Genomic DNA, 12,977 nt, shown 5'->3' on the forward strand with positions numbered 1-12,977 from the left:
CAAGTATGAGTAGTCTCTTTCCCAAGACAACTACTCAATGGAATTAGATCGAGAAGCTTTCTAACAAAATTCAAGAGAAAAGATTGAAGAAGAAGATAAACTATTATTGATTCATTGAATTACAATAGAGCTCCCTAACCCAATGAAAGGGGGTTTAGTGAATCATAGCTCTGAATTCAATTACAAAGAAAAAGAAACTAGCTAAAAGTCCAAGTAAAAGTTTTTTCTAACTTAACTTCTATCCTATTTATACACTTTCTATATTGAGCTTCAGTTGTGCTTCTTGGGCTTTGAGGCCTCTCCTTGCTTTCCTTTTGCCTTGGGTTTATGATCCATAATCTTGATGAGGTTGTTGATCCAGATCCTGTAACATTTATTGAGCCAACTTAGTGATAATCAAATAATGACACATGACTCAATAAATTGAGATTTCAAACTCATCAATCCTTCAGGCCCAATCCCATAAACCATGATATGCAATTGGGTTTCATACCAAAGTAAGTTTAAGTTAATAATTGTGCTCAAAGACTAACTTAAATCACAATATTTTTGGCCCAGAAACCCTTTTCAAGAGTGGCGTTTAAGTTGTAGTTTAAGCTTAAACTGCAACTTAAACGCCAGACACTTCCAGTGAGGCCATTTGTAGAAGCACGTTTAAGCTTCAGTTAAGGTTAAACTGAAGCTTAAACGTGGAAATGGAAGAAGGTAGCCCTGGAGAGTCATGTAGTCGAACACGTTTAAGCTTCAGTTTAAGGTTAAACTGAAGCTTAAACGTGGAGATAGGAAGGGCAGCCCTGGAGGTCGAACACGTTTAACCTCCAGTTTGAGGTCAAACTGGAGGTTAAACGTGGAAAAGGGTGGAGGCATACTGGAGGTCGAACACGTTTAACCTCCAGTTTGAGGTCAAACTGGAGGTTAAACGTGGAAGCTTGGAATGGTGGCCCTGGAGGTGTCGAACACGTTTAACCTCCAGTTTGGGGTCAAACTGGAGGTTAAACGTGGAGATGGAGAGAGCAACCCTGGAGTGAAAAAAACTATCGAACACGTTTAAGCTCCAGTTTGAGTCAAACTGGAGCTTAAACGTGGAATGGCCCCTGGTACTCTTCCTGGTTCTGGCGTTTAACCTCCAGTTTGAGGTCAAACTGGAGGTTAAACGTGGAACTCCTCCCTGGGTGACATACTCATTCTGGCGTTTAACCTCCAGTTTGAGGTCAAACTGGAGGTTAAACGTGGAATGCTCCTTAAGTGAGGCTTTTCATTCTGGCGTTTAACCTCCAGTTTGAGGTCAAACTGGAGGTTAAACTTCAATCCCAGCATTTCTTATCCTTCATGATTTTGGCGTTTAAGCTCCAGTTTAGGCTTAAACTGGAACTTAAACTCCACATGTGATATTCAAGCTTCCTTTATTGATTTTGTTGCTTCCTTGCTTAGCCTCTTCTTCCCTGAAATCATCCAAACAATTGCATCAAAGTCTTGCAAAATTTCATGAGAAATCTTTCATTCATAGCATTTAAGTAATATAACTAAAACTCATGGAATTTGCATCAAAATCATATTGTTTGGATGGTTCATTACTTTGTTCTTCATTTAACCATTTTTGGTTACTTTAAGCTCAAGAAAATGCATAAAACAACTAAAACTAACAGAAACATGCTAGTGAAACTAGCCTATGATGCCTTGGCATCAAATCACATTCATATTAACACTACATTCTGCATATTTACAGATTAAAAAAAAGGGATTTTTGCACGCGACGCGACAGCGTCGCCGACGCGTCCGCGTCGTGTGTGCATCGGGAAGAAAAGAATTGAACAGAGAGTCACACGAAAGCGTGGATGGAGGCGCGCTAATGGCACAATTTGATCCACGCGACCGCGTCGCTGACGCGGCCGCGTCATTTAGAAAAATAGCATCCCACGCGATCGCGTCACCCACGCGACCGCGTGGCTCTGAGAAATCGACGTAAATGGGTGTATGGCAGAAAGTTGAGCTGGAGTGGGCTGGACTCGTGCTGGAAACCCATGCCCTCCCACGTGAACGCGTGCCCCACGCATTCGCGTCGTTTTCAAAAGATGGCCACCCACGCGACCGCGTCAATCACGCGACCGCGTCACCCAGATTTTTGGCAAAAAAGTTTCGAACAGAGAGTTGCGTGACCGCGAGGATGCACTCGCGCCAATCGCACAAAACAGGCCACGCGATCGCGTGACCCACGCGTTCGCGTCATCTGACCTTATCATGCACCACGCGACCGCATCACTCACGCGTCCGCGACACAAGCGGCGCACAGAATATACAGATCAGCCAATTTTCTTATCTTTTCTTCTCTAATCCTTATTTTTCTTGTCTTTTCTTATTTCTTTCTTCTTCTTTTCTTATTTTCTTTCACCTCCATTCTATTTTATTTAATTTATTTACATATTTTCATTCATTGCATTTTAAATTTGTGCATATTTTTATTTTCTTTTCTGAATTTTTTATTTTTCTATTGGTGTTAAAAAAAATTTTTATTCAACTGTTGCATCTTTTCTTAAATTTATTTTGGTAACATGTTTTACACTGTGGGATGATATTAATTATCTGCCAATGCCAATCTTTTATGATACTTGCACTCCATTTGCATTGACATGAGCTTGTATTGATACTTCCATTACCCACACTCCTCCCCTATGTTACAAATTTTATACCACTGGCATGCCATGGCTTCTATTATTTTCTCACGTACATGTTGAAGCTTCCATGTAAATGAGACCATTATCATTTGGCATTAACCCACCCATACTTCATTTATTTTCTTATCTTTATTACTGGGTTACTTTTTCTTCCCTTTTTTTTTCAGGATGGCCACCCGAAAGGGAACCGGAAGACGTTTGTATGGGGAGACAGACAAGTCCATCTGCAAAATCTTGAAGAAAAGCATCAGTTGGAGCAACCCGTCCACCTATACATCTCAGCATGCACCGAGGACGGTGCAATCTTTAAGTGTGGGGAGGTCGATACCGATCTCCATGGGTTAGTTATTTCCTGACTCAACACCAAAATTTTTATTTTATTTGTTTGTTCATTGTTGCAATTGCATGTTTGATTGCATATTTGTTTAATTTTGTGCATATTTTACCACTTGTTGAAGTAATATTTTCTTTTTCAAGAAACCTCTTAAGAGTATTTCACTAATTTGAATAAAATTTAATGTTACACTTGTTTGAAGAGATATTATACTGGAACATGGTTTAGAGCTCGAACACACAAAACCTGTGAGATTTTTTAGCCTATTTGAATTGGTTGCATTTTTTAACCAATAATTTATTTTTAGTGTGTATTTTTCTCTCTGAAATTGTGATCTTTGTCTTGCTTAATTCTATATTTCTATTGTTTAAATGTATGCATACACTTACATGATTGAGGCCTTTGTTTCACTGAGCTTACATACCCATATGGCCTTAACCTTTCATTATCCCTTGCAAACCAATTTTGAGCCTATTTTACCCCTTTGTTCTTTACTTTAGCTCATCACTAACTCTAAGCGAAAAACAATAATGTCCTTAATTTGAATCCTTGGTTAGCTTAGACTAGTGAAAGTGCTCATGAATTAAGTATGGGGAAATTGGGATTGAAAACATTTGGTTTGATAATTGAGTATGTTAGAATTTTCTGAAAATGTGAAAGAAATGTTTAGGACATGTTCATGCATTCAATAATTTAATCATATGCATTGGAAAAATAAAAGAAAAAAATATATATATAAAAAAAAGAGAAAAAAAAGTGAAAAGAAAAAGAAAAAGAGAAAAAGAAGAGAAAAAGAGCAAATAAATAAAAGGGGACAAAATGCCCCAAAGTAAATGGTGAAAGCAATGCATATGTACTGTACTTGAAATTAGAATGCATGAATATGTGAAAAACATGGTTAATGGATAGTTAGATGTGGTATTATGATTACATGGATTGTCTAAAGTTAGGTGGAAAGTTTAAGTTAATTAAGGATTCAGATTTTAGTCCACTTGGCCAAATCCAATCCTACCTTGACCCTAACCCCATTACAACCCTTAAAAGATCTCTTGATATGTGTATTTGTGCATTAAACTTTTGTTGATTGTTAGATGAAGAGCAAGCCTTAGAAAGCAAGGATAGTGGAGAATTGAGAGAATCGAACCTTAAACACTTGAGTGATTGGAGTGTATACACTACCAGTGAGGGTTCGATGCTCGATTCTTTGTTCCCGGCTTTCATGAGCTATTTTCTTCTGCAAGTCTATTTGTACTTCATTTTCATGATTTGAATTAGTGAAATCCAGTTCATATTTCCTCTTGAAAGATTTGTTTACTTTTAACTAAGTAGGTAGAAGCATTTCACATTTAGTTGCATTTACATAGATAGGTTGCATTGCATACTCTCTATCATTCCTCTTCATTCCTTTATAGCTTCTCTTGAGCTTAGCATGAGGACATGCTAATGTTTAAGTGTGGGGAGGTTGATAAACCACTATTTTATGGTTTATCTTGTGCTCAATTGAGTGGATTTTATCAACTCTTTACCCACTTATTCATAATATTTGCATGGTTTTATATTTCCTTCCTGATTTTGTGCTATGATTGAAAACATGCTTCTTTAATCTTATATTTGCTTATTATTAATCATCTCTTATTACCATTAGATGCCTTGATATGTGTGTTAAGTGGTTTCAGATATTATTGATGCACGGAAAACTTGTCTCGCAACAAATCTCTCTTCGGCAAGTATACCGAATTGTCGTCAAGTAATAACTCACAAAAGAGTGAGGTCGAATCCCACAGAGATTAACGGATTAAGCAATCAATGGTTGATTGATTATCCTAGTTAGACGATTTAGATTCGGATGATGAGTAAAAAGGGAATGTAAATGGCAGAAAAGTAAAGAAAGCAATAGAGTGCAAAGAAGTAAAATGACAAGAAAAGTAAATGTAAGAACTAAAAATAAAATAAACATTGGGATCAAGAGATATTGCAATCCTCCGGATCAAGTTCATTTTCATCTCTTCCTCAATCAATGCACTCATTGATCTCCTTGGAAATCTTAATTGATTGAATTACAATTTCTTGCAATTCAATCTCTCAAATCTTGATCAATAGCCAATTCCTTGGTCAATTGCTCATGAAAAGAGATGAAGTGTGGTCACTGATTATACCACATGCATTTCCCAAACCAGATATTGAGAGGATTATAGTCACATATCCATCCAAACCCAATTTGGTCCAGCATGAGAAAGCATTTCTAGCTTGATCTCTTCATTCCTCTTTCAAGGTTCAAAAGAGATCCAAGTCTGAATAGCTCCTTTTCCAAGATAACTATCCAATTGGATGAAGATCGAAAGCTTTCAAGTAAAATCAGGAGAAAAGAAAGAAGAAGAAGAATAAGAACTACACTTAATCCATTGAATCACAATAGAGCTCTCTAACCCAATGAAAGGGGTTTAGTTGTTCAGAGCTCTTGAAAATGAAAACAAAGATGGAGAATACATCATAAAACTAGAAATTGCAAAGTAAGTAAAATATAGAGAGTAGTTCCCTTTTTTCCAGCTTCCAGAACTCCTTTACAATTCAAAGCTACTCCTATATATACTACTCTTCTCAGCTTCTAGTTTACTCTTCAAGTCTTGGGCCTTTGGATCTTGAGTTTGAAGCAGTTCTTTTCTTCATTTGGGCTTGGTTTTACTTGCAGAGAGAAAGTGCTAAGTGGGCAGAGACTTCAGCTCAGGACGTTAGGGGTGTTAATATTTAGTGAGAATATAAGTTCGAGAACGTTAGTGACACTTAACATTGTCAATAACGTTCCAATGCACCCCTTTGACTTACGTTAAAACCCACGTTAACAAGGTTAACGTGGCTTTTAACGTTGCCTTGTTAATCCTTCGAGAACGTTAGTGACACTCAACATTGTCACTAACGTTCCAGTGTGCCCCTTCTTGTTTCACGTTAAAGTCCACGTTAACTAGGTTAACGTGGCTTCTAACATGGTCCTTGCCAACCTTCAAGAACGTTAGTGACACTCAACATTGTCACTAACGTTCCAATGTGCCCCTGGGTCTCACGTTAGAGTCCACGTTAACTAGGTTAACGTGGCCTCTAACGTGGCCATCTTTAGCCATCCCAACGTTAGTGACAATGTTGAGTGTCACTAACGTTGGCTCATACTTCATTCCTCATCGTTAGCTTCCACGTTAACTAAGTTAACGTGGAGGTTAACGTGACTCTTGGGGGTTGTGTGGTTGCTTCAACGTTAGTGACAATGTTGAGTGTCACTAACGTTGTCGACAACTCTTCATCCTTTACATTAGTTCCCACGTTAACCAAGTTAACGTGGGAGTTAACGTGGTACTTTGCACCATAGGCCAAGGTTAGTGACAATGTTGAGTGTCACTAATGTTGGCTTTTCTTCCCCCCTTAATGTTAGAGGCCACGTTAACCTAGTTAACGTGGCTTCTAACGTGGCCACTTATGAGTAATTGCCAATGTTAGTGACAATGTTAAGTGTCACTAACGTTGGCTCAACTTCTCTTCTCCACGTTAGAGTTCACGTTAACTTAGTTAACGTGACTCTCTAACGTGGGCATTGATGGCTTTTTGAGAATGTTATTGGCAATCACTTTTCTCATTAATCTTGCAAGTTACCTCCCCTTTTCTTGCTTCCTTTTTGGTCCTGAAATCAAGCAATAAAGTGCATCAAAGCTCTAGTCCAAGTCATGAGTAATGCAACATAATTTTTGTCACTAAACTTATGCAAAATCCTCATGAAATTATGTAAAATGCACAATGTGTGCTTGAGTCAAGGCATAAGTGAATATTTACCCAAAACTAGCTTATTCCCTAAAGAAATGCATGAAACTAACCTAAAAACAGTAGAGAAAAGGTCAGTGAAACTGGCCAAGATACCCTGGCATCACAACACCAAACTTAAAGCTTGCTTGTCCCTAAGCAAGTACTGGAACAAGAGAATGATGAATGGAATATCCAGAGGAATGAGTCATCCTTGTGGAAGTCATATTACTGATTTTATGGTGGTTTCATGCATAGCAACTTAGGTTCATTCCACTACTGGCTTTCAGAGCTTTATCATGTCCCTAACCACTTACTTTGTTTATATCCCATGAGACTTTTATTCATTGATCCTTTTATTGTTATTTCAATGGTTATTTGTGTTATTTAGGCTAAGTGCTCTGTAGGGGGGCAACTCTTTAAGATAAGCTTTCAGCCAACACTCCCGAACCAGTTGGTTCAAGGTGCTAGGTGTTGAAGCACCCCTAAGGACTTACTCCCTCAAGTCTCTCCCCCATACATACACACCGCAGGCATATAGTTTATTTATTTTCTTTTCTTAAGACCTTGGTGTCCAGCACCTCTTTGGGTTACTAAATGCTCTGTAATGAGGGTTACTCTTGATAGTGGATTTTCAGCTGATAATCCCGGGTTAGTTAACCCAAGTTACCAAGTGATAAAGCACCCCTAAGAGCTTATTCATCCAAGTAGATCCCTCACACAGGAGCACCACAGACACTTGCCTCAAGATTAAACCATTGATGCCTAGCCTTATTGCTTACTCTTTTTCTTTTGTTTTTCACTTCCATTGTTCTTTCCCTTTTCTCTTCTTAGGATCTTGTTATTAACTTAGTCTCATGAGTATATCCAAAGTCAAGTATTCAGGATAGATAGTTGTCCTCCTAACCTTGTGGTTGAACCAACTTAGCTAACTTATGACTACCCCAAAGATTCATGAATGCACCTCCACATTAGGAATCCTACTCTGGTCTTTTAAAAACATAAACATTCTCTTCTTCATTTGATAAAAAGGGAAAAGCTTACAAGTAAATAAGGGAATGATGCAGTGACATTTAAACCAGAAATCATGGACCTATTAAGAAGGAAAACTTAAAAGACAGAATTTTAAAAAGTTTAAACATAACATGGAAGCAGGTTCTATTTCATACAAGATCTTCCTTATTTAAAGCATATGGACTAAAAAGAACTCCACCACCTTTCATTCATGTGGATGCCCCTGCTCCCCTCCTTGCTTGTCCTCATTGTGTCTCTCTTGAATGCTTGTGCTTCCACTTCCTTTGCCTTTTCCAAGCAGCTTCTTCCAGAAACCACCATCTTCCATCTTCTTCTTGAGTGTCTCCTTTTGCTGTTTCACCTTCCTTTCTTCTTGTTCTACAAAATCTTTTTGGACCTCATCATATGTAGGGATGGTATAGTGTAGCTGATGCATATTACTGGTCATGTAGTTCAACTTGGCTTGAGTATTTACATAGAACTCCTCCCTATGTAGTTGCCTTCCTTCATTGAGTACACTGAACTCATTGAAAGTTTTCATTTGGGCTATCTGCCGCTGGTTGAGTTCTTGCAAGTGCTTCTCTTGAAGTTCTTGCCTCTCGTTCACTTGGTTGATGGCTTGAGTGAGCCGGGAGTAGTGTTCTTGCTGCTGCTCCATTTGTTGTTTTTGCCATGCTTCTTGTTGGCTCAGCCAGTTGGTTTGAAGGTTCAGCATTTGCTCTTGTCCTTCCATATGTCTCTGTCCCAAATCTTCAATGGCTCTTAGAAGGTGAGTCATATTCAAGTTGGCTGGGTCATGATGCTCTTCTTGTTGATATTCTTCTTGATGATATTCCTCTTGATGAGCTTCTTCCTGGGCCCTTTGCCTTCCTATATGTGGCCTTCTTAGTTGCTGAGCCAGTGTGGTATAGACCATTCACTCGAGTGTAACTGGCCTCCCTGGGTTCACCCAGTCTGGGCTGCTGTCCTCAAATATTACCTTGGCCTTGTTGCACAAGCGGAGAATGGTGTTGGGGTACCAAAGTCTGGTACCTGAGTCAGCTTTCTCAGCTGACTCTTGAATCCCTTCGACAATGAGCTCATGCACTTTGATTTCCCCACCTTGCACTAAGCATTATACCATAGTGGCTCGATTGATGTTAACCTCTGAATTATTAGCAGTTGGTAGGATGGACCTCCTTACAAGCTCAAACCACCCTTTGGCTTCAGGGTGAAGGTCTCCCCTCTTTATGAATTTTGGTCTCCCATCTGAATACCTCTCCCAATCAGCGGCTATGACACAGATATCTGATGCTATTTCTGAGAGCTCATCCTTATCAGGGCTTCTACTTATCCTTGCCTGATAACTCTCCTCATCAAAATGAGGGGATTTCAAGTGAAGAGCTCTTGATATGGCACTTGGGCTGAAGTCCACTTCCCTTCCTCTCACATAGCTTTTGAAGGTTGGGGCTTTGGTCTTATCCTCTCTAACTGCATTTGCATAGAATTCTTTGATAAGGTTTTCATTGATCTTCCCCTCTGGACTGGTGAGCAATTGCCACCCCCTCTGTTCGATTTTTCTCCAAATCTGTGGTGATTCATTGGCATTGATTTAGAAGATTAATTCTGGAAATATCCTTCTGGCACTTATCCGCTCAAATTCATGCTCATGAAAAGCAGTCTTGAATCTCTTGTCATCAAAAGGAGCACTCTCCATAGGCCCCTTCCTCTTTTGCCTTTTTGAGCTTGATGATGCCATGACTTGAATTGTTGTTTGAGGGGGTTTGGGGCTTCGGATAGATGAAGAGTGGGTTGGTTAAAGCAATTTGTGATGAAGAGTTTAGTGTGCCAATAGAAGTGTGGAGAGTGGGGATTTGGATGTGAGGGGTGAGCATGCACTCAGGTTCACTTATATAAGAAAATCATGAGTGAGTGAAGGGTGTGGATTGCATGAATGTTTACTAGATGGACGGATGGGGTTGTATATGAAGGAAAAACAAGGATCATCACTTTAATGAGAGTGATTGGTTCGGTGTTCAAGGGTTTTCTTTCTCCAATGTTGCATGGCAGCGTTTCCCCATTCGTTTCCTCTTGAGACATGTGTGTAGTGCTCTTCATTAAGTGGCGAAATCTCCCCCATTTAATTGTCCAATCAATCCCTTTTTATGCTTCTTTTCCTTTCCTATAAAGATTTGAAACAAGGAAATTAATATCATAAAAAAAATCTACGGCTAGAAAAAAAATGAAAGAAAGGATTTGATTATTTGTTTATGAATTCCAACTAACTAACTAACTATTGGTGGGTCCTTATATGCATTTTGGTGGCACCATGGGGTGACACCAAACTTAGTTTGAAGTAATGTGATGAAAGTTTTGTGTTCAAAGCTCCCAAGACTAGCATGCAACTTGGTTTGCTTTGAACACCAAACTTGTTCCTCACTATATTCTGTATAGGAAGATTTTCACCAATTGTTTGTTAAGTTTGGATTGAAGCTCATAAAGATTGACTTATTCATTATCATCTGAAAGCATATAAAACATGGGTTGCCTCCCATGAAGAGCTTCTTTAGCGTCACTAGCTTGACGTTTTTCCTTCATCATGGTGGTTGGTAGTGCTTAAAGTCCTCCCCTCTTGCTGTGGACTTGTATCCATTGGTTGGATCAATAATCTCCACATGTTTCAGGGAAAGAACTCTATTGATAGTGAAGACCTTGGGTAATTGAGATGGCACAGTAGGGAGATTAGGGAGAATATCTGGAAAGTAGGCTGAGACAACTCTATCCCCTGGAGAGAAGTCTTCCGTAGGGATCTTCTTGTTCTTCCACCCTTTTGGTACCTTCTTCTTTGTTTCTTTTGAGGTTGCCTTCCCCTTGGTGACCTCTTTTTCTAAAGGAGCTGTGGTGCTATCTTCACCTGCCTCTAGAGGTTTAGGTTCCTCCAACTTTTCCTTGAGCTGTGGCAATTGCTGTTTTCTTTGTTTGTCAGTTAAGGGGATCTCAGAATGAAATAGCTTTGCTTCAGTGCTTGTTTCCTCCTTCAGTGTCTCATTATCATTTGTGCTTAGTTCCTTGTCCTCTTGATCTGTTTCTTGTGCGAGTTTGAAAACATTGAAGCTGAGTCGTTCATCATGGATTCTCAATATTAGCTCCCCTTTCTCTACATCAATAAGTGCTCTGGCCGTAGCTAGGAATGGTCTTCCCAATATGATTGGATGAGTGTGACTCTCTTCCATGTCCAGAATGACAAAGTCTGTTGGGAGAAAGTACTTCCCAACCTTTAGCAACACATTTTTCACCACTCCTATTGCTTGCTTTTGAGTTTTGTCAGCCAGTCTGATAATGACATCTTTGGGCATTATCTCATTGATCTGTAGCCTCTTCACCAGGGATAAGGGCAGTAAGTTGATGCTGGCCCCTAAATCACATAGTGCTCTATCGAATATGTTTTCACCTATGGCACAAGGTATAGGAAAACTTCTTGGGTCTCTTCTTTTTGTAGGCAACTCAGGTTGAATAGGGGCACTACATTCCTTGTTCATCACTATAGTCTGCCCTCCCTTGAGTGAGCTTTTCCTTGGAAGAAGTTCCTTCATATACTTGATGAATGCAGGCATTTGTTGAATTGCCTTGATAAATAGTATGTTCACATGCAGAGATGTAAACAAGTCTAGGAACCTTGAGTATATTCTTTTTCCCACAGCACCATTGAACAGTTGAGGGAATGGTGCATAGAGCTTTAGCAGCTCTTGTTGTGAGATTTCTGGTTCTTTGTTATCTCTATCCTCCTCCTTTGTTGAGTTGTCTTCAGGTTGTTTTCACACTTTGCTTTGCTTGTCTTCAATCTCTTGATCACTTGTAGTGACCATTTTGCAATCTTCCCATCTTACTTTCTTTGCTTCTCCCTTGGGGTTTTTCTCCGTGTCACTTGGGAAGCTATCAGTAGGTTTGGGAATCTTCTCAGCTAAATATCCGACCTGGAATTCCAGCTTCCTGATGGTCTCTCCCTGGTTCTTAATATTGGCTCGCACCTCCTCTTTGAACACCTTATTTTCTTGAATCTCTTGGCATATTCTTTCAAGTAAGGCTTCAATCTTAGAGAGCTTGTCATCAATTGATGAGTGATTCAGAGCAGACGTGCTGTTTTGGTTTTAATAAGTGTGTGGAGAAGTGTTGTTGTGGGGGTGTTGAGATGTCCTCTGGGTGAATTGCTTTTGATCTTACTCACTTCCCCACCCAAAGTTTGGGTGGTTTCTCCATCCAGGGTTGTAAGTCTTGGAGTATGGATCATAGTTTTTCCTTGGTGAATTCCCAATGTAGTTGGCTTGCTCCTGACTACCCTCTACTTCTTCATGCACTCCTTCTTGTGTTATTGATGAAGTGGAGATTGCTGCTACTTGGTTCCTCTCCATCTTCTTGGTGAGGTCAGCCAGCTGCTGGGTAATGAGCTTGTTTTGGGCCAACAGAGCATCTACATTGTTTAGCTCCATCACTCCTCTTGTGTTCCCTCTTTCGGAAGCATAGAAGTAGTCGTTTTCTGCTACTGTTTCAATAACATCTATGGCTTCCTCAATGGTCTTTTTCTTGTTCAAGGATCCTCCAGATGAATGGTCTACGGCCTTCTTTGACTCATAAGAGAGCCCCTCATAAAAAATGTGCAGCTGCACCCATTCATTGAACATGTCAGGTGGACACCTCCTTGTTAAGTCCTTGAACCTCTCCCATGCTTCATATAGAGTCTCACCATCTTGTTGCCTGAAAGTTTGAACCTCAGCTCTCAGCCTATTGATTCGTTGAGGAGGGTAGAATCTTGCTAAGAATTTATTCACCACATCTTCCCAAGTTGTCAAGCTCTCCCTTGGGAAGGATTCCAGCCACTTGGCTGCCTTGTCCCTGAGTGAGAAGGGAAATAAGAGCAGTCTATAGGCGTCAGGATGAACACCATTAGACTTCACTGTGTCACATATTCTCAGGAAGGTGGTTAAATGTTGATTGGGGTCTTCTTGAACACTTCCTCCAAACGAACAGTTGTCCTGAACAAGGGTGATGAGCTGTGGTTTAAGTTCAAAGTTGTTGGCATGGATTGTTGACTTTTGGATGCTACTTCCACAATTGCCTGGGTTTGGATTAATGTAAGAGCCCAAAACTCTTCTATCCTCCCCAGCATGATTTGCTCCACCTCCTCTGCCATGGTTGTG

The 12,977-nt window shown here is 39.9% G+C and overlaps 1 non-coding gene across 1 annotated transcript; it reads left to right on the top strand.

Moving 5' to 3' along the window:
• The first annotated feature begins 12,459 nt into the window (after nucleotides 1-12,459).
• Nucleotides 12,460-12,563, top strand: LOC148580246 (small nucleolar RNA R71). The gene has a single exon (XR_015899340.1). It is a non-coding gene; the product is annotated as a small nucleolar RNA R71 (small nucleolar RNA).
• Nucleotides 12,564-12,977: the final 414 nt, after the last annotated feature.

Source organism: Arachis ipaensis, chromosome B10 (assembly GCF_059453495.1).
Source record: "Arachis ipaensis isolate K30076 ecotype BB chromosome B10, ASM5945349v1, whole genome shotgun sequence".
NCBI lineage: Eukaryota > Viridiplantae > Streptophyta > Magnoliopsida > Fabales > Fabaceae > Arachis > Arachis ipaensis.